The following is a 21,817-nucleotide window of genomic DNA, read 5'->3' on the forward strand; positions in this document are numbered from 1 at the left end:
GCCAGCTATGCTCTCTGGTCTCATAGGAGGTGGGATGGCTTTTCCTGAGGTTCACACCAGACGCTGTCTCACCTCGGCAACAGACAGACTCTTTATTCAGTGACGCCTGAAATTAGACGGTGCGCTGCTTGAGAGGATGGAAATGTAGGGACAGAACTGGCATCAGGGGGGAGGCTGCCAATCACTCATGGCAGAAACAGCATCTGGAGAGGCACGCAGCGGCTTCCTCTTCAGTTTTTAAACAAGAGATGGTTTTCTCTGCACCCAGAATTGAGTTAATTCAAGCCATTTTCCAGAAAAGGTTTCGGCATGTGACGCATTGTGCAGTCAGTCAGGCGTAAGTGAATGTCTTATCTATCTGTGACACAGTTGTAGTTCTTCCAGAATTACGTCTCCTCTGCCAAAACCAGCATATGTTCTCATGTCTTAAATGGTGATTTTGCAGTGGTCCAAGCTGTTAGAATGAAGTGTCATTTCACTCAAGTCGTTTGCGCATCACTAAACTGATAGGAGAAAAACAGTAGGCTGTCCCCATAACCAAGTCTAAATATTAACCAGAAAATGAGAAAGCAGACTCCTTTACGTTTGTCTCTCAATCTTTGACTTGATATTATTCTGTTTTCCTCTCATTCTCTTTGAAGAACTTTCCCTGTTCATGCATTCTCAATCCCCCCCCCCCTCCATTTGTGAGTGCTGCAGCCCACCCTGTCCGAGCTTCAGTGGTACATGCCGTTAGAAAGCCCATCTCTGCGAGGGGAGGAGGGGAGGGTGGTCTCAGTCTCAGCTAAGCGGCTGCTTTAGTCCCCCACCATAAGCAAATTCACAGATGTCTCTGCACGCGTCTCAGCCATCATGAGAAGGCAGTCTGCTCCTGTGTGAGCCCTGGACAGAGTGAAGCAGAAAGAGATTCAAAGAGAATCAGCAAGGAAAAGGGTGGGAGGGAGAGCAGGAGAAAGAAGAGGAGAAGGCGAAACACATACATCGTTTCTGCTCATGAGCCCGATCTGGTGTGTTTAAGCGCAAGAAGAGAAGAGAAAAGAGGGAGGAAAATAAATCCGTGGACCTTGACATCTCTTTGTTTTAATTTTCTCTCTCTTTTTTTATTCATTCAATGAATACTAACACAGCAGAGTAAAAGAAAGAGATGCTTTGAAGGCTGTCTCTCTTTTGACAAGGGGCAAGAAAGAGAAACAGGGGGATAGACGGCGTAAAGCAGGGACAAAAACTGGATTTCTAGGATGACTCGGAGTCGACTCGGAAGCTTGGAATACGAGCCTCACGCTGAAGTCTCTGAATGAGGTAAAAATCATGATATCACACAATCGTCTCTTGTTATGCTCTGCCCCGGCTGCCACCGTCAGATAAAAATCTGTGAGGCACTTGAAAGCATGAACAAGGGCTTGACAAAAATGAACCAATTTTCATGCTCATCAGGTTTGGAGCAGCGTTCGGTAGATTGCCATCCTCCTCCCCGGGTTGTTCTCTGTCTTGCTCATTGGAAGTGAGGGAGAATCCACACAGGCTGCAGTGTTGCATGTTGCAGAGAGGCTCTGTGAGCTGAGTTGAGCACCAGACTGATGAATAAAGAATTGGTGATTATTCTTGTGATGAGATGGCAGAAGGGAAAGAAGAGAGCGATCTTCTGCAAACTGACCAGCAGAGGATTTAGTTCAGCTGGGTTCAACGGATAAATGAAACACGAATACTCTGTATTTCATAATGGATGAACTGAAAATCCCATGATGTGTGTTCCAAAAAGGGAAGGAAGGTGTTATGAAATGAATAAATTATGAGGCATATAGTAAAGTGGGTTGCAGAGTTGATATTTTCAACATTCTGATAATATTGGAAACCCAGGCACTGGGGTAATGAAAGGGGAAGATTTAATTCAGCAGCTGAAAACTAAAGACGAGATGAAAGACATAGTTGTTGTCTTTATCGACAGAGGTCCACAAACATTTCTTTTCAACCTCCTGTGAACTTTTGGTACATAATGAAAAACCTGCAGATTACCAGAGATGTATTCTAGTGAGGGGGTGAAAATGAAAGCGGTAGCACTGTTTAAATTTGGAGTTTGTGTAAATGATTTTGCATTCACTGGCAATAATGTCTACAATAATGTTATATGTAGACGTTATTTCAAGCTCAGAAATAATAAATATCTGGGCAAAATGATTTGGTCTTTCCCAGGTTAAGTCCTCATATGCTCAAAAACAAAATACCACACAATGGAGTCTACACTGTCATAAAAATGCTGAAGCTCTTGTATTTAAGAGTGAAATTTGCAGGTAGGTGTATTTTTTATCAAGTGCTCTTGTTTGATTGATAATCAGCAAGTGAGACCAGCCTTATTAAAGCAGCTTCTGCAATTTGTTGACCTGGAGCAGACAGGTAAATGTAAGTACAATGCCGGGATGGAAAATCATCAGCAATGATCTTAACCCAATTCATGTGGGAAGTATAGAAAGAATGTTTGAAAAATATTTAAAATTCATTATTCCAGTGAGGAAGATTTTTTTTCCCAGTGGAAACAATTTAAAAACACTCAAGATTTCCCAGGAGTGAATGTTCCAGACAATTTATTCCTTATTTAAACCATGAATAGAGACCTAAAAGCTACAATTCAGACACTACAGGTTTTATATTACAGCTAAATTAGAAAGTGAACTAGTATGTCCTATTTTAAAGTGCTTTGAAGGGATTATTTTTCTTTCTCTATAAGAAGAATTCTTTTGAACAATGATACCAGAGTTGATATGTTATGGTTGTTATCAGCACCTTGTTTTACAGAAACGAAACACAGGGATAGCTCAAAGAATCCTCATACCAACTGTCAAGAATGAAAGTTGGTAGATGGGTCATTAGTCGAGATTTGTCACCAAACCTTCAGAGTAACCTGCAGTCATTAAGCCAGTTCAAAGATATAAACTATTTTTGAATAATTCATCATTTAAATTCAGCTTTATTTTCTAAATCATTAATAAATATGTTATCTCCTTCATGTTCAGTCAATGAAATTCAAGTAGAGATGAGTGTATATCTGTGATATAATCTTGAGGAATGAATCAAATTTATTTTTGTTTGCTGCCATGTCCCAATTAATCTACACTAAGAAACGCAGCACAAGACATAATGGTTTATATTCAGCCACTAACACTGAGCTAACACAACAAAACAACACCTGGCCTTAGCTTTTTTAGCCTGTACAGCAAAGTGCAGCAACACTGCAATGCTGTTCATGTTCCCAGCTGTTTCTCTGGCATGGCTCTGCACTGCACTTTTTGACCCCGGGTACATATTCTGTTTCTGCTTCGTCCAGCTAGGTCAGCAAGGAGGATAGATCTCATTTATGGAGATGGGGAGCTTGTCTTTTCACTCTCAGTTCAAGGTTGCACCCCTTATTCTGGCGGAGCGAGCCGAGTGCTGACAGGTCAGAATTACAAACTATACATAGCTGCACATATACGAGTTTGTAATTATATTTGTTTAATGTAATAAAATTTAAGATAACTTTAGTTGTGGATTTACTATTTGTAATAATGTATTAATTAATAATGTAGTTCAAATCTAGCCTGGTTAAAACCAGGCATCTCTCTCTACACTTTGTGTCATAGAGAGAGTCTGGGCTTAGCTATAGAGAAACGATTGCTCCATGGAGGTGTGGACTGTGTAGAAGTTTTAAATAATCACTAACATTGGTTGTGATGTATGCAAAGCGCCAGTTTGACGCTAAGAAGCTTTCCGGAAATTGCCTGCATTGTAAACAACCATCCTCCTTTGTTGGAAAGAAATACAGATGTGAATGAAACAGCTGAAAATGTTAATTCAATATTTGGAAGTGTGGCCAACATGGACACAACAGCTTTGTTCACTTCCTCCACTGCCATTGCTAAAACTACAGACAGATTACAAATGTAAAGCAGCGTACAAAATCAACGTCACCTTTCACAACTTCTCCTTCTGTTTTCCGATTGGCCAAAAAATCGACTGGAGAGAATCCGAGACAAGGGGAGAAACAATTCAGTCATTTAGACTATAAGATTTTTAATTACTTACAATCCAATTTGATCATAACTATGATACAATGCAGAAATAAGCTAATTGACAATTTTTGAGAATAAAGATACGACTTTACATAACAAAAGCTTTGAAGCTAATAGCAGGGACAAAAATGTGAGGCAGTTTCACATTTATAGCACCTTTTTTGGATTAAATGGATTGAAACAGCTTGATACAAAGACTTTAAAGCATATATATAACCCACACTATGCTGAGAAAGAAATATTGAGTGGATAATAGTAGCTGTCATTATTTCTTTGTATAGGTGAACTTGATTGTGAATGCAGGTGGAGGATTTTCCTTCAGCATGTTCCATGCAGTCATCATTTCACACATCATTTCTTGGTGTAATGATATGTATGAGATCTGACAGGACACAGGGGTGAGACTAAACAAATGTTTTGCTAGCTATCGGCAACAGTGCAGTTGTTTCAGAAGCATGTGGGCGCAGGTGAACCATGTCTACCTACACGGACAACTCACAGATGCAGGTTCTGAAAATATACTTCACCAGGCTGAATTCATCTCCGTTTGAAGTCTTTTTGTGTATGTGTGGTGGAGGTTTCTCTTTGAAAGCATCTGAGCATCTCTGCAGATTTAGCTGTGGAGTCGTCCATCTTCTGTACCAGCAGGGCAAATGTAAGAGACAAGAAGAATAGGTGGGCTTTTATCAGCCACAGTAGACAGAAAGCATTATACGACTAGTGTTAGAGTGTTCAGTACAGTATCTAGTTAGGTGCGGCTTTTGTCCATTTAGTTAAAATATTTTCGTGTTTGCGTTTGAAACAGGCCGCCTACTGAACGTCTGCATATAGGTATTCTTAAAATGATTCACTAAATTGAGAGAATTACCTGAAAAATTGTTTTCATTCAGGATGAAAACATAGGATGAATAAGTAGTTACAAAATACAATATTAAGGCATAGTAACCCCTGACAGGTGCAGTGACAACACTTAATGTGTTGACATCATAGCTCTTGTTAGTAGGTGAGACATATATATATATATATATATATATATATATATATATATATATATATATATATATGTGTATATACTGTATATATACTGTATATACATATATATACTGTATATATAGATGTATGGAAGTGGAGAAAACAGGCAAGCACATAGAATTGACATTTTAATGTTAGCATCTATTTCCACGCAGGCCGCCTATTTAAGCATAAATATCTATAAATCTATAAAGTTTTTGTGTTTTAGAGTTTTGAACTCCAGGAGTTTGCACGATAAGCTGTGAGAAAATAAAGGAAGGATTTTTACAGTGAACCAAGATGTCAGTGAAGATGAATACTTTATGCTATAAATGTCTTCACTCACTAGACTGAAAAAATACTTTTCACATTTCTGAATTGTAAGAATTGAGACTTATTTGATTGCTGTCACGTGAAGCAAAACTAAACACAAGAAGCAGACAAATTCTAAATATAGGTAAAGATTGTTTGCTTTTCATTGGTGAATTTATTAAGTCCCTCTGGTTTATGGTGCCATAGGCCTTGTTAGGATGTGTTTAATTAATATCAATTTAATGGCTTTGTTTGGGCATAATTTTGCCAGAGGACTGCTATAAACACACTGGGCACATGCTCTTTGTACTACCTGGTCTAAACACAAGAGTAAAGCAAATGTCTACTAAGAACAAATGTTTTCAGCCTTGCAGCAGTGCAATAGTACCTCACTGGATTACAAACCATCAGGCTCTTAAAAATCTGTCTGGCTGCCCATTAAAACAGCCACTATTGTGGCTCATTAATGTCCTGCAGAGGAATTAGAATAAACTGCGCTCCACACACTCTGGCTGGCAGAGACTCTCAGCCGTCTCTGCAGCAGTTTCCTTTCTCTCCAGGGACAACAGTTGTTTGCCTGAGGTTCATCACAGCCGCTTGGTGCTGCTTGGAGTGGCCAGCAGCACCAGGTAATTAGATGCTCAACTCCCTACAAACTGCTGGATCTGTTGAATTCGCCTTGCCTTGTTTCAGCAATTTCTGGAAGATTGTCAGATTTGATTGCTCTGCAGGCCACCGCTGCTCGCGTAAATGGGAAATTGAGTTTGAAAGGTGAGGATTATAGTATGAGAAAGGTATGCTATCTAAGAGGGATAATAGCAGAAAGCATTAAAGTTGCACAAAGGATGTCCTTTAGCAAAAGCACTAACTTTTAGATATATACACTTGAAAGCCACTTTTTTTTGTGATGTTCTTCACAAAAAAGAACATCACTTAGAATTTGTAATTATGTTTTTTTATGTGCAGTGTTTAAATGAATAACAAAACAACAGCAATAACAACAACAATGGGGCCCATAAAGACCTGTGTATGCTGCCAGCACATTCAACTTCGCAGATCATATTGGAACATTAAATCTCCACTGTACAAAATTGAAAAACACTATAGCAAAACATGGTGAAAATACTAGTTTAATTTGCATTAAATACTAGTCTTTAATTTAACTTGTTTATGGTGCAGAATATCATTAATGTTGTTTCTTGATATTATTCTACCTAGAGTAACACCGGAAGTGTAACATAGTGATATTACTAAGAAATAACTGGCCTATTTGTATGTTAGCTAGCCTGCACTGTGTTGCTTCAACACACTTCTCACTCTGCGGCAGTGGCTCGGGGGGTATAGCAGGTGATCACAGAGGTTCCTAGTTTGAATCCCCGTCCTTTCCCAGAGATAATCAGGAGGGGTTGAATCAAGGAGGGCATCTGACAGAAAATATCTACTCAGTCTGTCTGCATGCAGCTGTGGACTTAGCCATTTGTCACTGTACATAGCAATATTTTTATTTCAAAAAGCAACTAGTGACAAATCTGGGAACCTTATTCCATGTTATTGGAGATTTTGGCAACAACACATAGCACCAATCGCCCTGTAGCAGCAGTCCTGCGGGAGAAGCGAATGCTGCCACGAGTCCCTCCTGCTTCTTAAGCACTGTGGTCAGTTTCACAGTCATCCTGCAGTATATCCCACTTGCAGTCATAGCAGAGAAGAGACTCGTTCCACTCCTTGTTCACATCGCAACTGAATCATATTTGTACAAACATGAAAAATGCTGTTGATCGACGGCCATAATTTCAACTTCTGACTTGCCATGTGTATGTGTCTGAGTGAGACAGTTTTTTACCTGAAAGTGGGGCTGTGAACCAAGCTGTACTGTTCTAACCAATAGGAAAATTAAACTGCAGTAGCCACCGTTCAACCCAAAGAGGGCAGTACTAATACAGTTTTAGGCATAATACTGCAGAATTAAACAAGTTTACATAAAAATATAATTTGCACCAAGACCTAAAGAAAGCATCCAAATGTTGATTTGGACTTTAGTTCTTAAAAATGCTTTTATGAGAAAATCTGTCCATGCCTTATGTGCCCGCATGTGCATATGTGCAGGATGGAGCTCCATGTAGCGATCCTGTAGTGGCAGAGCTGATATAATTTCATAACAAGTATGCATGTTTAAAAAAAAAAAATCTATGAACTTCATTTTGCATGATCCATCCCTTAGCCACCCAGTAAGAAGAGTAATTAGACTGATGGAAAACAGCAGTAAGAGAACCACCAGTTTAGAACAAGCTTAAAATAAAAAATATATAACTAACAGAAAAAAAACACAATGCACAGTAATAAAACATTAGACATAAAACACAAAACTCAAAAGAGAAGTGACAACTAAACCAAAGATTATGACAGATACTGGAAATGACCATGCAGACTCCCAGTCGAACTGTAAAGATGGCAGAGAACGGTGTCAAGCTGCTCCTAATGCTAAGAATGTAGACCCCTGGGTTTGGTCGTTATCTTTATAGATGGTGACATCCTCCATAGCTATCGGTAAGCTGAGTCAGTAGGTGTCCACCTCAATTATGTTTCATCACTGTCAAATAAAAGCCTATATTGTGTTCTCAGGAACTTAGAAGCTATTGCCACTGACAGAAAAGTCACATTAAAATGTTTAATTTTTAGAATAAAATAGAACAGAAAACCACCCCGCCTCTCGCCCGGAATGTTAGCTGGAGACAGGCACCAGCACCCCTGCTGACCCCACTAGGAACAGGGGTGTTAGAAAATGGATGGATAGAGGACAGAAAACCTTATTTGACCTTATTTGACCTTATTTGACGTTTTCTTCGACGGGGCTCTCTAAACAAGTGTAAAACATCAAACAGAGACAAATATAGAAGATAAAAATTATAAACGTGTAAATAAATGCCTCTGCTATTTTTGGCTATAATTGTGGTTTGGATGAATGATTTTCTTTTTTGTATTTTGCTTCCCTGGCCAGTGGAAGCTTGTAACTCCCGTCTGATGGGAGGAGTGAAGGATGGGATGTGACGGTTCCTCGGTGATCAGAATGGCTTTCCTGATCACAGGATAGGACAGAGAAGTTTGTGATGAGTCAATTATTTGGAATCTATAACTGAGTGGTAAATCATGATTAAAATATTTTTTTTGCCAACGTCAAAATGTTGCAGCTTCCTTAAATGTTGGAGTGCTGGAGGGTTTTATCATAAATTATATCAGAGTATGTTTGGAAGGACAGATAGTTGTCCGTCTGTCTTCCTAGATACTGAAAGGACTCTACCTGGAAAACCTACTTTCCCTGAATAATCAGAGGCTTAAAAAGCACTGGTCTGACACAGCACAACTTATTTGTCTTTGTGCTGGAGTTAAGTGACCAGGTCATGGACAGCCAGTTGATCCTGGGTGAGAGACCCCTGCTGTCCATGTGTGCCGCCAAGGTACATCAGTATATTTAAAAAGGCTCCCTGTTAAAAGTAATGCTATTAATACAGACAAAGAACAGGATGGGGGATAAAACATAACCTTGTTGGAAGCCTGTAATCAAAGCCATTTTACTTGACTTACAGCCACAATATGTAACTATTACAAATATATGTTTTTTCACATTTATTCAAAAAGTCAACATGTTGTGACAGTGAGACAGATGAGACTAGTCTGAGCAATCGTGGCAGGTTATGTTGTGGTGAACCAGCTGTAGCATAGCAGAGAGCCAGGGAGAATGTGTGAGCGGTGCATTTGAAAAACCATTTGAAAAAGCGTACTTTAAAAAGTACGCTTTTATCAATAAGATCAAACTTCAATGGATCTGTAGGCTCTGGAGGCAATGCAACAGAGTGCTAATGTTTACAGTATCAAAAGCAGAGGAGAAGTCCATAAATAAAATCTGGGTATTTGGTACTGCAGAGTCCATGTTTGTTATCACTATGTTTAAAATAGCTGAGCTTGCATCCTCCATGCCTCGTTTTACCCTGTAGGCAAACTGGAGAGGGTTCAGATTGCCTACATAGTATTGTTGAAATGACTCATCCTGCTCATCACCTCCTAAACAGGTAGATGCATGAAACAATACAATATTTAGTTTTACATCTATAACACTAAGGCTCATGAGAAATATTCAGCTACTATTGCTGGATGATTTATAATGGTTTCCCTTTTTCTTAATGAAATGTTTTAGTATAATCTCCCTATGTGTGTTTGAGGTTAACCAATGATCCCTTGGGGTAGTGCTACTGTGTTGTAAAAGAGGCGTCTTACAGACAAGCTGGCAGTGTGGAATCGCTTGTTTTGCTCGCATTTATCAGGCCTTGCTGAAGATTAGGAAAAAGCTTGAAGATGCTACTGGGGGCATTTGGTATGTGTAATCACATGTACATGACACAGATTCACGCAGTCTACAGGCACAAAAACAACAAATGTAAAACTCTTATCTAAACTCCAAGCTTTACCCCCCAAAACGGGCCTCATACAGACAAAGAAAAGAGTGGTAAACAGACCCCTCCTCTGATATCTGTCTGGACAATTTTCACATATTTTGTCCTGTTACAATTGTAAGAGAGTTACAAATGTGCTTTTTTAATTAATATATCTAATTCATTTTATATTGAGAATTTGTGAATTTTATCTTATTCAGTTATTTTTATTTGTTGTTTTTGCCTGCGGGGATCGCCCTTCTGCACTCGTTTGTATCTCCTGGGTTTCCGTAGTTCATTCCAGGCCTCATAGCTCCTCCTTTTCCCCCTTTTCCCCCACAGCTTCCGCGCTGCTGTGGGCAAGTCAGAAGAAAGTTTGCTGTTGCGATATATGTTTGTTTTTCTGTATGGATGTTGTTCATGTTGAGGTCTCTACCATATGTTGTTTATTATTGTTGGTTAGTGTGTTGTTTTTCAGTTTTGACAGTCATTGTGGGTTTTTATAAACAGTTTTATTATAATTTCCTTTTTTTTATTTTGGCGCGAACAACTGGTGCTAGTCTAGCACAGCTCGGTTGAATATCGTTTTTATTTTCACATTTAGGGCTGGAGTGCAGGGAGAGGGAGTTGGAGAGGAGGTTGATTTGTTTTTACTCTTCTCCCCCAGGTATGTGTTTTTATTTTAAGTTATACTTTTTAAGTTATATGTTTATTTAACTCTGTCCCACTGTATTGCATTGTTGTGGCCACCAGGTGGCCTTTTTCTCCTCTTGTTTTTAGTTTATGATTTTTGTGAGATGATTTCTTTTTTTTTTTTTGTTGACTTTTGTTGAATCTGAGAAAAAGAAATGTTAGTACTCAGCGTTGTTCCGCGCTGCTGTGGGGCTGGAGTGCAGGGAGAGGAAGTTGGAGAGGAGGTTGATTTGTTTTTACTCTTCTCCCCCAGAATAAAAAAATCTCATTGAAACCTGACTGAATGACTTCTGGAAATTCATTGATGCCACCCGTTACACAATCATATAACATACACAAGTAAAATGAAAGAGTTCCTGTCCGTCCTTCAAAGAAAAATGAATTTAAACTATAATCACGGTAACAGAACTGGCACAATTTGTGTCTTTGGCATTGTGTTAAACCCAGCAGGAGGAGGTGTTGCATTTATCTGACTGTGAGGCCATAGATTTAGTTTAATATGTCCTGCACAACAGAAGGTGTCAGAAGGAGATGATAATTTCACATGATGACAGAGGTATTCACCTACTGACACCCTTAACCATGTGAAGATAATGTGACCAGACAGTGGTGGTGAATACCGCAGGCGTGTTAGTTTTGACTGCAGAATAGCAATTGACATGACACTGGCTCCGCCCCTATGTGGAAGTAGAGCATAGGGGCGGCGCATACCACAGCTGTTATAATAGTAGTGGTAGTGAAACTCAATGCGTTATCCGAGATATTTTTTGAGTAATTTTTGCTGTATCAGCCAACACTGAGGCAGAGACGACAGGCAAGAACATTATCCAGATAGAGTCAGAGTTTCAGAATATTCCCTCACCAGTCACTCAAATTGAATATATTCCAACTCAGGTGATTTCTTAGTGTAGCTCTGGCTACAATAGGAGCCAAATATAATTGAAAGCGATAATGAATCTTCCAAAGCTTAAACACTTTTATGAGTTTGGTGAACATTCACCTTGATGCACATGTAGCAACTGCAATTACAGGCAGATAGGGAAACACTGTGCTGATCAAGGAAAAAGAGTACGGGGTCTGAGGCACAAACAAGCTCCCTAAATTACTCTTTTGAGAAAATCCTTGAGGATTTTGTCCTAAATCCGCAGCTTTAATGAGAACAAGTGTTGGTGCACCTCTGCAGAGGAAAGAACTGCTCTATAAAGAGGTTGGGAGATTATTCCACTTGCCAGAGCAACATTAACTAGAGTTGTTCAATGAACAAATATACAAATTTATGGGTCTCACCCAGTCATGGCAGAGGTTCTACCCATTGTAACTATGTTGACAGATTGAATTAAATTTGATAAAGAAATTGAGAATCACATGCAAGTAAGTCATAATTAGTCACCATTCATGTGAGTAAAATTCTAAGTACCTTTTTCTGTTAAAATTTAAAACAAAATAGTGTTGCTTTTTTAAAAACATTACAGCTGCTAAAATAATGACATACTGATTATTACAGTTATGAAAATTATATCAACACTATTTGAGATGGTGCAGCTATCTTGCCAGGTTCCTCTTGGCAAAGAGATTGTAGATCTCAACAAGGTTCTTATCTGGTTAAAAAAAAGGTTATTGTTTGTTTTATTTAAAATTTAGTCACATACGCTTAAGATGGCCACTATTTATTTATTTTTGGTTGTATCCAAGTAAAAAAAAATATTAATAAAAGTGTAAGGAGAAACCATACATTTTGAGGAGTTGCGATCCAGGTTATGGTCCAGTGCGCTTTAGATTTCTTAGAGTGCTGATGTCTTTCTCAGTTAAACGGATCATGTAGAGAATGCCTCACCTTACAATGAGGTGAAGATCAAAGTTTTTGAAAGCGTGAACAACTACATGCATCTCTCCTTGAACTATGTGGGTAAACTACCATTGTGTGTGAAGTGTAGAACAAGAACAGGTCAATTGTAGTTAAAGCAATGTGTAGTTAAAGGAAGTAAGTCTTTTACAGTAGAATTGATTTGACACACTAATATGTTCTAATTGTAAAGTTGACTGCATTTATTTCAGTCATTCCTGCAAATTAAATGAGCCTCCACTGACTGATGCTGTGGATGTATCGGGTTTTCAGCATTACCCCATTATTTCTGCATAATCAGACTGAATGTCATAAGTCTATTCCACAGAAGATACTTAAACATTGTAACACAACAAAAATTAGCAAACAAACAAGTAATCTTACTTAATCAAACTTTGGAAAACACTCTTTGCCCTCTCTGGGAAGAAACCCATTTCTGATTGCACAAATTACATTTATCAACTTGATATTTCACCAGTGTTGCCTCTGATTCTTTGCTTTTGTTTTCACGATGTATGGCACGAAGGCTGACATACCGCGCTATCTCCTGCGAACAACTTGCTCATCATTAAGCAGAGCTTTGATGTATCTTGCGGATCCATTGTTAGTGCTAATGGTGCTGCCAGGCTTGTGAATTCATCAACAAAAGCAATCTCATTTTCTGCTGATCTTAATCTCCAGAGTTAATAACAAACAGGATGTTTGTCCGACATGAATCATGTCTGAACTGAACGGGAAAACTCGCATGACTTGTCATTTAAAGCTGAGGTCATATAATCGGGTGTATCGCATACCTCTTGACTGAGCTGCTGTTTATTGCTACAAACCCTGTAAAATGTTAAAAGGCTGCCAGGAAATTTGAAAAAAAAAATCTGGGCAATGTGGCTTGTGATTTCATTAAAATGGGTGTAAAGGCTCTGGGAAAGACTTCAGGCAAAACCGCCTATAGGCATGACTGACTATGAGGCCATTCACTGTCCAATTGCTTTTACTTTAGTTCATGGTTTGAAGATCTAATAAACCAAGTGATTATTCACAGCAGTGAGCATTATATTATGCCTTTTGCATATCACACCAGCAGTAGTGCCTCAGTTCTTAACTTTTTCTCTAGATGAGATTTGATTCTCAAATCCATCAAAAATACATAGAAATAAAAGTATGGTTTTTGTTTTTTTATAATTAATTTATGTTTAATGCTTAAACATCCATTTACATATATAGATAAAAAAAAAAAGATTTATGCACATACATAGCACTGGTGACTTTTAAGACTGAATGCGTGGAGCGCACACTTATTTGCAGAATGAAAAATAAAAAAAAACAGATTAAATATTGATGCATAGGATATTTACATATCCTAACCAACAAAACCAAAACAACAACATTCAAGTTAGTGCAAATAATGAAGGGAATGTGTCAAAGCAAAGGGGGGAGGAGAACCTATTTGAATTGCATTATGCAGTTAAATTAGGTCATTGTGTGACGCCAAATGATCCATCTCCTGTCAAACACTGAAATTAGAAAGAGAGGCTGCTCAGAAATGTAAACACACGCTGCTGTGTGAGTTGCAGAAGCCTGCAGAAGAAGTTCCTGTGCAAAGAGGTAAGCTCAGAGACGTCAAGTGGCGCTAGATCGCAAACTTTGGAGTAAATAATGACAACCCTTTTACTGAAGCTCGTTGTTTTTGTTCTTCCTACTGGTGTTTCATTTAAAGAATGTGCCAATTCTATCTCTCCCCCAGCGTTGCATGTCTGAGCCACAAAATGTCCCGTGAAAAATACAGAGAAACTCTTGGTAACGCTGCTGTTACCAAGGTAAACCAGTATGGTAATTTTTGTCAAACTTATTTACTACAAAAATTTTCTTCAGATTGCTTTGCCACTCTCCGGATCTCTTTAATGATATTTGCTGTGTGTTTCTGTCAAAAATCCAACTTGTTTTTACGATTGGCTGACAGTCAAAATATTTAAAGGACAAGGTGACCTGCTGGAGCAGCTAGCGCACTCATTTACCGCCTCTCTGCATTTGGACTTTAATTAATAGTTTAATAAGAGCAGTGGAGCTGTGAGTCTGACCTGTTTTGCACCAGCATTAATTTGGTAAGCTTCTTGACTATACAGGAATTAATTACAGTGAACAAACTCTAAATTTGTAGATAGAAAATAAAGAGCTGAGACTGTTCATGTCCATAATGATTTCATGAGGGTTCCTTTACCAACTGAGTGTTCTGAATAAGCTAGACTCAAAATAGGTCACATTGCCTTTATTGTCATAATTTTTTTATTTTCCCATCCCATATTTAATTTTTCATTTTCATAAATTATGCAGTCTAAAAACGAGCAAAACAAAAGCAGCTCGTAATAGTGTTATAGTTTGAGCCTTCTTCCATATTAATACACTCGTTCACAATTCTTCATGCCTATGAGGAGCCAAAAGCTATTTATTCTGTAATTTTACTAATTAAAGCAGACTTTGATTTTCAAACAGAAGAGATAAGATGGCCAGATATGCAACAACACTGCACAACGTAAAAAGAATATACCCCTACTTATTTTTGGAGGACATAGCTCACAGTTAGATCAAACATGAAATGCCAGTTGTGAAAATATATCTTAATTTCAAATAAAGAGTAATATTTTTTGCACTGTCAGGATTTTGAACATCTAACCAAACATCCTGGTCAATTTAGTGGCAATTAAGACGCAGGATTTGATCCTATTCAAAGTCTGTCCATTTGTTAAAAATCTAGAGTTGGCACCAACCATTCATTGAAACACATTTACCTCTACAGTTGTTTTCTTGAGTTCACTGTTCAGTTTCATTTTGCAAAATGAACATCAAAATTAGATCAAGTATTTTATTTTTCACTCTGCAATTTTGAGTGTAACATTTGCTTTGAGGTGAGTCAGGTTTGTGTTAATTGGTATATCTGTAGTCAGTTGTTTTGAAAGGTTGAGCTGTTGCAGCCTAAGGCGATTCTCCCAGCAGCCTTTAGCACTAGTGTGCAAACTTAATAAAACTGTTAAGTAGCATTAAATATATGTACAGAGAAGACAGCGGGGGGGTTTGCAATGCTTCCCATGCATTTGATTAAGTAGCTCATATACAGTATATACTATAAGAAATATAATATAAGAAATTACCCGTTAGAAATCGTATATTTTGAGAATAAACCTGTAAATATATGCACAAAGTAGTGCACAACTAGGAAGAAAAGTGTCAATATTTTTAAAATATTGGGTCCATGGCTGCACATTGCTTCCCCTTCTTTGTCTGTTCTTTGTGAGTAAGGGCACAAAAATCTAGAGAAAAAAATCCAGTCTGTAAAGTTTGGCATGCATTAAGCTCTCTTTCCCTGAGTACAATCCTAGAGCCCACCGGCTGTGTCTATAAGCTGCTACATGAAGGTTTTTTGGAGCACATTATTATAAAATGTAAAAAGATTTCCAATTTAACAAAAACTAAAAAGTCTATAGCAGCACTGCTAACTTCCCAAGAAATTGTTTCTCACCTAAACTCAAAGGTTCAGTGACGATTTCTGATATGGGCGACATGGGCAACTGCCCAGGGTGGCATCTCGGCTGACGGGTAAAACACTATGGTAAAAAAAAAACTAACACTGTACATCACCCTGAAAACACCACATTACATTGACATGCTACTAGACTTGCTGTTTGAAAGTCTAGGAAAACTTATAAAACTAGTTTCATTCAACTTTTTTTGGTGGCTTTCCTTAAATTTACAATGCTGAACCAAATCACACAATTTAACATCTCAATAATTTATCCTAGACTGATTATGAGCCGTTTTTAAATTCTTTGTTGATGAGTTAATTCTTCGTCTCTATGAATATGTGCAGACCACAGAAGGGTGTCCTCTATCTCCAGTCTCTGAGGACACGAAGTCAGTGGGTGAAACAGCATCAGTGGGATGTATGCCAAGAGGCTGCGCTTAGTTACAATCAGCTCAGTGTTGCATCATCACTGAGCAAAACTGTAGACAGACTAATGTTCACATTGAGGGGAGGATTTGAGTCTTATTACACAGCAGGCTGCAGGCCTGAAACAAAATGTCATTGTGTGATTTATGACATGCTACAAGCTAATGAGATAAACAGAGCCTGAATCGATTCAGTCGGGCAGGAACCAAGCCACAGGGGCATATGCAGCTGTCTGCAGTGACTGTATTGACACGCTCATATTCATAGAGCCAGTGAAAGAGATCCGAAGGCTGCAGTTTTGGCAGGGAAAAGAAAAAAAAACTGTGCTGTGTCCTCTTTCTATCTGAATGGAGCCGCTTTGCCCAGCGCTGCAATCAGGGTCGATGCGGCTCAAATCAAACGCTTGTGATGGGATCTGACAAGCCGAGTACTTACTGCTGAACAATCACTGCTAAGAAAAGCTATTTTCTCGTCAAAGACAAACAAGATAAGGATGGTGTGTAGCAGGCAACTGTGAACAAACAGATGGGCATGAAAGAGCATTTTGAACTGCAGTTAGTGATAAAGCATGTCACAGTTAGAATGTGGATGACCGTCAGCCTTGCTTGCAGACTTATATTGTGGAGCTACTGCAGCCGTTTGGCTCACTTGGTAATGGCAGATAATGGCTGATATTCTAAAAAGGCTGTGGTTGACTAATTAAAACCTTTACGCCTCACGAGGATCACTGTAAGAGGATAAACAGGGCAGGGTGCCATGTGTAGTGCTGAGCTCGTCTGGGCTGCAGTGCAGGGTGACTGAAAAACATCCAGTGCAGGGCTTAAAGGAGGAAATTTTGTGTCCCAGGCATTTTTAACATTGTTGTTTTATTTTACATCCCATTATTTTCTTCCATTTAAATCAGCAAATTAGTCGTATGAACAAAAACATAAACCTAATCCCTCGACTCCATCTCCCAAGAAAAACAAAACCAAAAAAATCCTATTTGTAAGTGGTTATTATGGGAATTCTGCATTTGATTGATTGTTATCATTTGGATCTGACTGAACTCCGTGTAACTTAATCTGCGTCTGACTGAATTGGAATAAATTAGATTTATTTTATTTCTAGAATGAGTTAGCTCGTATTCCTGAATTGTTCCTTCCCAACCAGATTATTTTCCCTGGAAAAAAACTTTGTGTTTCCTCAGAAAAATTGTCTTCAATACACGTAAATTGGATTTTTGAAACTATAAAGAAGGTTATCAGCATTGAGGCAAAGCCTTCCCAAAGCCCTGACCTAAACACTGCAGACAATAGCTTAAATCCATTCTTCCAAGTATTCCATGAAAACTAGTCAACTATCCAGCTAGAATAACCCCAGAGGCTTAAAGATTAGCGATAAAATATTCTTGTCTGCATATAAACTGCTAATTATTATTTAACTAAATATTTGTTTGGCATGTATGCATATTTTTCTAGTTGCATAATTCTGTCTGAACAGACAAAATCAACAATACAATTAATCGAGTGCACCAAATTCTTGTTTTAAGAACCTTTGTATTTGTACGCCTTATAATCAGTCCACAATGGATAAAGAAATACATCTTAAGTAAGGCTTTCTATATGGGAATCATACCCATCATGCCAACATGTCTTAACTAAATTTACCTGTAAATAAACTGCAACAAAGTGCAATGACTTGAATGTAGTCACAGCTTGATGAAAACTGATAAAACCAGCTGAATTTTGAGTTTGCCGCTGTCTGATTATCAAACTCGGAGGGAGGTATGATGAGAATAGGGGCTGGATTCTCAGAAGAGGAGCATTTAATTGACTGTGATCGACTCAAGTCCGGTCGGGACATTTGGGAGTGAGTCATCTGTGACAGACTGTTCGAGAAGGAGAGCTACAGCTCTTGCATATCTGGCATTGCAGTGTCAGTTTTTTTTTGTTTGTTTTTTTTGCACACACAGCAGACAAAGAGAACAGAGATGTCTGTCTAAACCATGTGTTACAAAAGGTTTTGGGAGGGGAATACTTTAAACTGCATGCAAAAGTGTCATGTATTTTACCGCATTATAACAGGGTTTTGAACGAGGCAAGAGTTACGCAACCAGGGTTTCTGTCCCCAAATGGATGGAGGTTTCCATCCATCCCTTTTCCATGCACAACTATTCTACATGCTTTCTGTCAGGCTGACATTTCAATTAAATGCAAAAAGTGTGTGTGGGTGTGTGGGTGTGTGGGTGTATGGGTGCGTGGGTGTGCGCGTAGGGATGTGTGTGTGTATGAAAGATGGAGAGAAACGTGGGCTGAGTGGGCCATTAATCTTAATGTTTTCATATATGTTTTGGTTCATTTGTGAAGCAAATTAAAAACATTTTCACATTTCCCCTAAAACATATAAAACCTTACTATAAAGTTAAAGGTAAAGTGTAAAAATTTTAGGTATTAACAATTTATCACAGTTACTTATAATTTTGCTCAGCTTTACATTAGTAATAGAGGAGGACAGTCAGGAAAGAACATTTGTTATAAAACCTATTTGTAATAGTTCATGCACTGGTCTGAATATTAGTTCCAGTACAATAAATGTTTATGACTGAGTTTAAATAAAACAAGTCACCGATGTTTAATGCAACTAAATTATCAAAATTATCAAAAGTTACTGAGTTCACTGAGTTTTACGTACATGTTGGTGTTTATCACCGCCTGACAGTCTATCCACATACAATCTCAATTATGATGAATTTAACCGCAGCAAAAGAGAAAACATGCTTTTACACCTTGTTTAAAGCTGAGAAATGGGAGGGAAATCAATACGGTCCTGGTGCAAATGAAAAGCATGCATGCAACGATAATGGATATGGATTTCTGGGTCCGAGGCTCATGTTTCATGCTCATGCAGTGCTCCGATCTCTGTGTCCACTGCAACACATGATGACTGATGATTCCTCAAGGCGTGGAGGTGTATTTCTGTGTGTTAGGATGTATTTTAGAAGTTGGTCAATTGCTTTAGCGAAGAGGCAGAAAAATAATCACTTATTATGGTTTGAGTGCTTTCTTCCGAAGTGGCTGTTCCTCTAATTTCAATCAGCTTAACATAGCAGGTTTGGGGGGAAGGGAGGGCCCAGAATGCTGTGCTCTTACTCCCCGTGTAATTTGTAGCTGTCAGGGGTCGACTCGGGTGAAGACAGAATGCAGATGATCTCGCGGGCTCCTGTTTAAGTGGTGGCTCAGATGCAGGGAGAAAGCTAAATACCTGAGTGCAAAAGGCAGTGTGGAATAAAGAGAGAAAGCGCAACATAATATTTGTCCTGCTGGGAGAAACAGGATAGCAGCCTTGAGATGCCTCATATTGTTTGTAATCAGCAAGAATCCCACTCTGCAACTGGCCTCCTGGTGTGCCTTTGTGGGGGGAAAATATTTCATGCTTGACTAGTTTGTGTGTTTGTATGCGAAAATCACAGGGCTGAATCTTAAATATTTGCTTGGCTAATTATTTTAGTACATATGTGCTTCTCTGTTTTTGCTTTTGTTTCTCTATAAAAGACGGGCAGACTATCATTCCTGATTTTTATTTTCTATCTATTTTCCCCTGGTGATGTGACATATTTTGCTTTCCGGCTTTGTAAACATTAAAGTGAGGAAAGAGAATTAACAATAGGGGTGCAACTTCTGGCTAGCTTCCACTATGACAGTTATGTCATCTTATGTTTCATATGGAACTAAGTGCATGCAAAACCAGAGACAATTTCTAACTTTGAACATTCTTCACTTAGCGAACGTTTCCACACCGAAGAATTATATTACTACTGTGAACTGGTGTTGATTAGTGCTGTGTTCCCTGATTGAAAATAGGTTCAAAATCAGGTTTTTGAGATCCTGCCAATCAATCTGAAAATTGGCCAATTCAGTGGCTGATTCCTTGGGGCCTCTAATTTTCTGCAATCAAACACTCAAGCTACATATTTTCAAAAGGTGCAGGGTCAGACTGGTGATAGGGAAAATGCCCGGTATGCCGCATCACCAGTCCAGAATGATTTGATATGTCATTCAATCATTCTCTTACATCTGGTCCATTCAGATTTCTTACATCTGCTTTGTGCATGCTGTCTCTGTCCTCACACACAATGACTCATGGCAGAATTGCAATTCCTTGTATTTTGTGGATGTAATGGTCTGTATGCAGAAGGAATGACACTTGCTGAACAGCAAAACAGAAACTCCTAAAGTCTGAAAGCCCTACTGTTGTTGCAAGTGTACAATATGCATTGTTCAATATAAACATATAGTAGTATTGTTCAATTGTATTGTTCAATAATAACATATAGTTATTACTACCACAACACGATTTCCACAAATCAAATCCAGATGCTGATCTTGAAATTTACTTTCCACAGGCAATCTCTCATTTTCATAAAAAGAATGCTTTACTTCAAACCAGAAATTTCCGGACAATTTTTTTTTTTGTGAATGTGAAAGTGAATTTAAGCTTGGTTTTCTTCCCTTTTTAACACTGTTAATATGCCCTATCCATTCTCGCAGATACAAAACTGTCATAGTCACCTTGTGAGTGTGAAGACACTTACACTCCACCAATTTATCACTTCATTCTGCTTCCTCCACTTCTATGTTGAGTCAATCTGGAAGCTTTCCTGTAACATAAAGCTTATGTTAGAATGCTAAAAAAACTGAACATATGGTCAGTGCAGCAAATGTGAAGCACAACTCCAACTAAGCACAATGGTTTACAAAGATATTTAAACGGCTTCCTGGCACATTTAAGAAATAGTAGTATTAATAAATTGGATTTTCTCATTCATTGACAATAAGAATTATTCTGGTCTTATGCAATTTCCAAAAAGCCCAGCCTTACACACCCACACGGGGGGGGAAAAAGAACGTAAAATATATTCACTTAGATCAAACATCCTGATATTTTTTTTTCTTTCAGTTTAAATTAGATGGCAGAAAAGGTCCCAGACTCTTTCAGCCACAGGAAAAAGATTTTTATCCTTTATAGATGGCATGTGGTATGTAGCCTATTTTCTGATTTCACATTTTATGCAAAGTTGCCCTATGTGCCTCTTCCTAAATCAGTCACTACAAGTAAAATTCATTAAAGTTGTCCTCATTAAGTAAGCAAGGCTTCATGTGACAACCATAATTTAATAATAATTGTGATTAAATAGTTGCCAGAGGAGACACTCGACTAATAACCTGCTGGTCGACCTACCTAATCAACAAAATTGGTAATGACAGACATGCATGGATCCATCTTTCACTCAGGGGGTAAACTCACAAACATTAACATGTCTTTAGAGATTGATATAAAAGTAATCTTTTGGGCTTTTTTGCCAGAAAAGTGTGGAAGGGGGTTTGGATGTATCCTAAAGGATTAGAGTTTGTTAACATTTTATGAAGTATTTGCAACTCTATTCATATCATTTTGACTTGTTCACATTTTGTCTTACTACAGCCACAAACTTTAACTGAATGTTATTGATAGTTTAGATGAGATAAGAATATATGTTAACCATGGTTTTCAAATCTTGCCACAGATT

The 21,817-nt window shown here is 38.3% G+C and overlaps 1 protein-coding gene across 4 annotated transcripts in view; it reads left to right on the plus strand.

Annotated features, from left to right (window-relative positions):
- The first annotated feature begins 771 nt into the window (after positions 1-771).
- The window catches only part of LOC102235338 (galactosylgalactosylxylosylprotein 3-beta-glucuronosyltransferase 1), a 90,587-nt gene continuing 69,541 nt past the window's right edge, over positions 772-21,817 (plus strand). For 2 of the 4 annotated variants that reach the window (XM_023350818.1, XM_005808907.2), the window contains exon 1: positions 772-1,299. The gene's annotated coding sequence lies outside the window, so the exon portion shown is untranslated. The remainder of the gene's footprint in view (positions 1,300-21,817) is intronic. The other 2 variants (XM_005808905.3, XM_005808906.3) reach the window with 2 other exon arrangements.

Source organism: Xiphophorus maculatus, chromosome 18 (assembly GCF_002775205.1).
Source record: "Xiphophorus maculatus strain JP 163 A chromosome 18, X_maculatus-5.0-male, whole genome shotgun sequence".
Taxonomy (NCBI): Eukaryota; Metazoa; Chordata; class Actinopteri; order Cyprinodontiformes; family Poeciliidae; genus Xiphophorus; species Xiphophorus maculatus.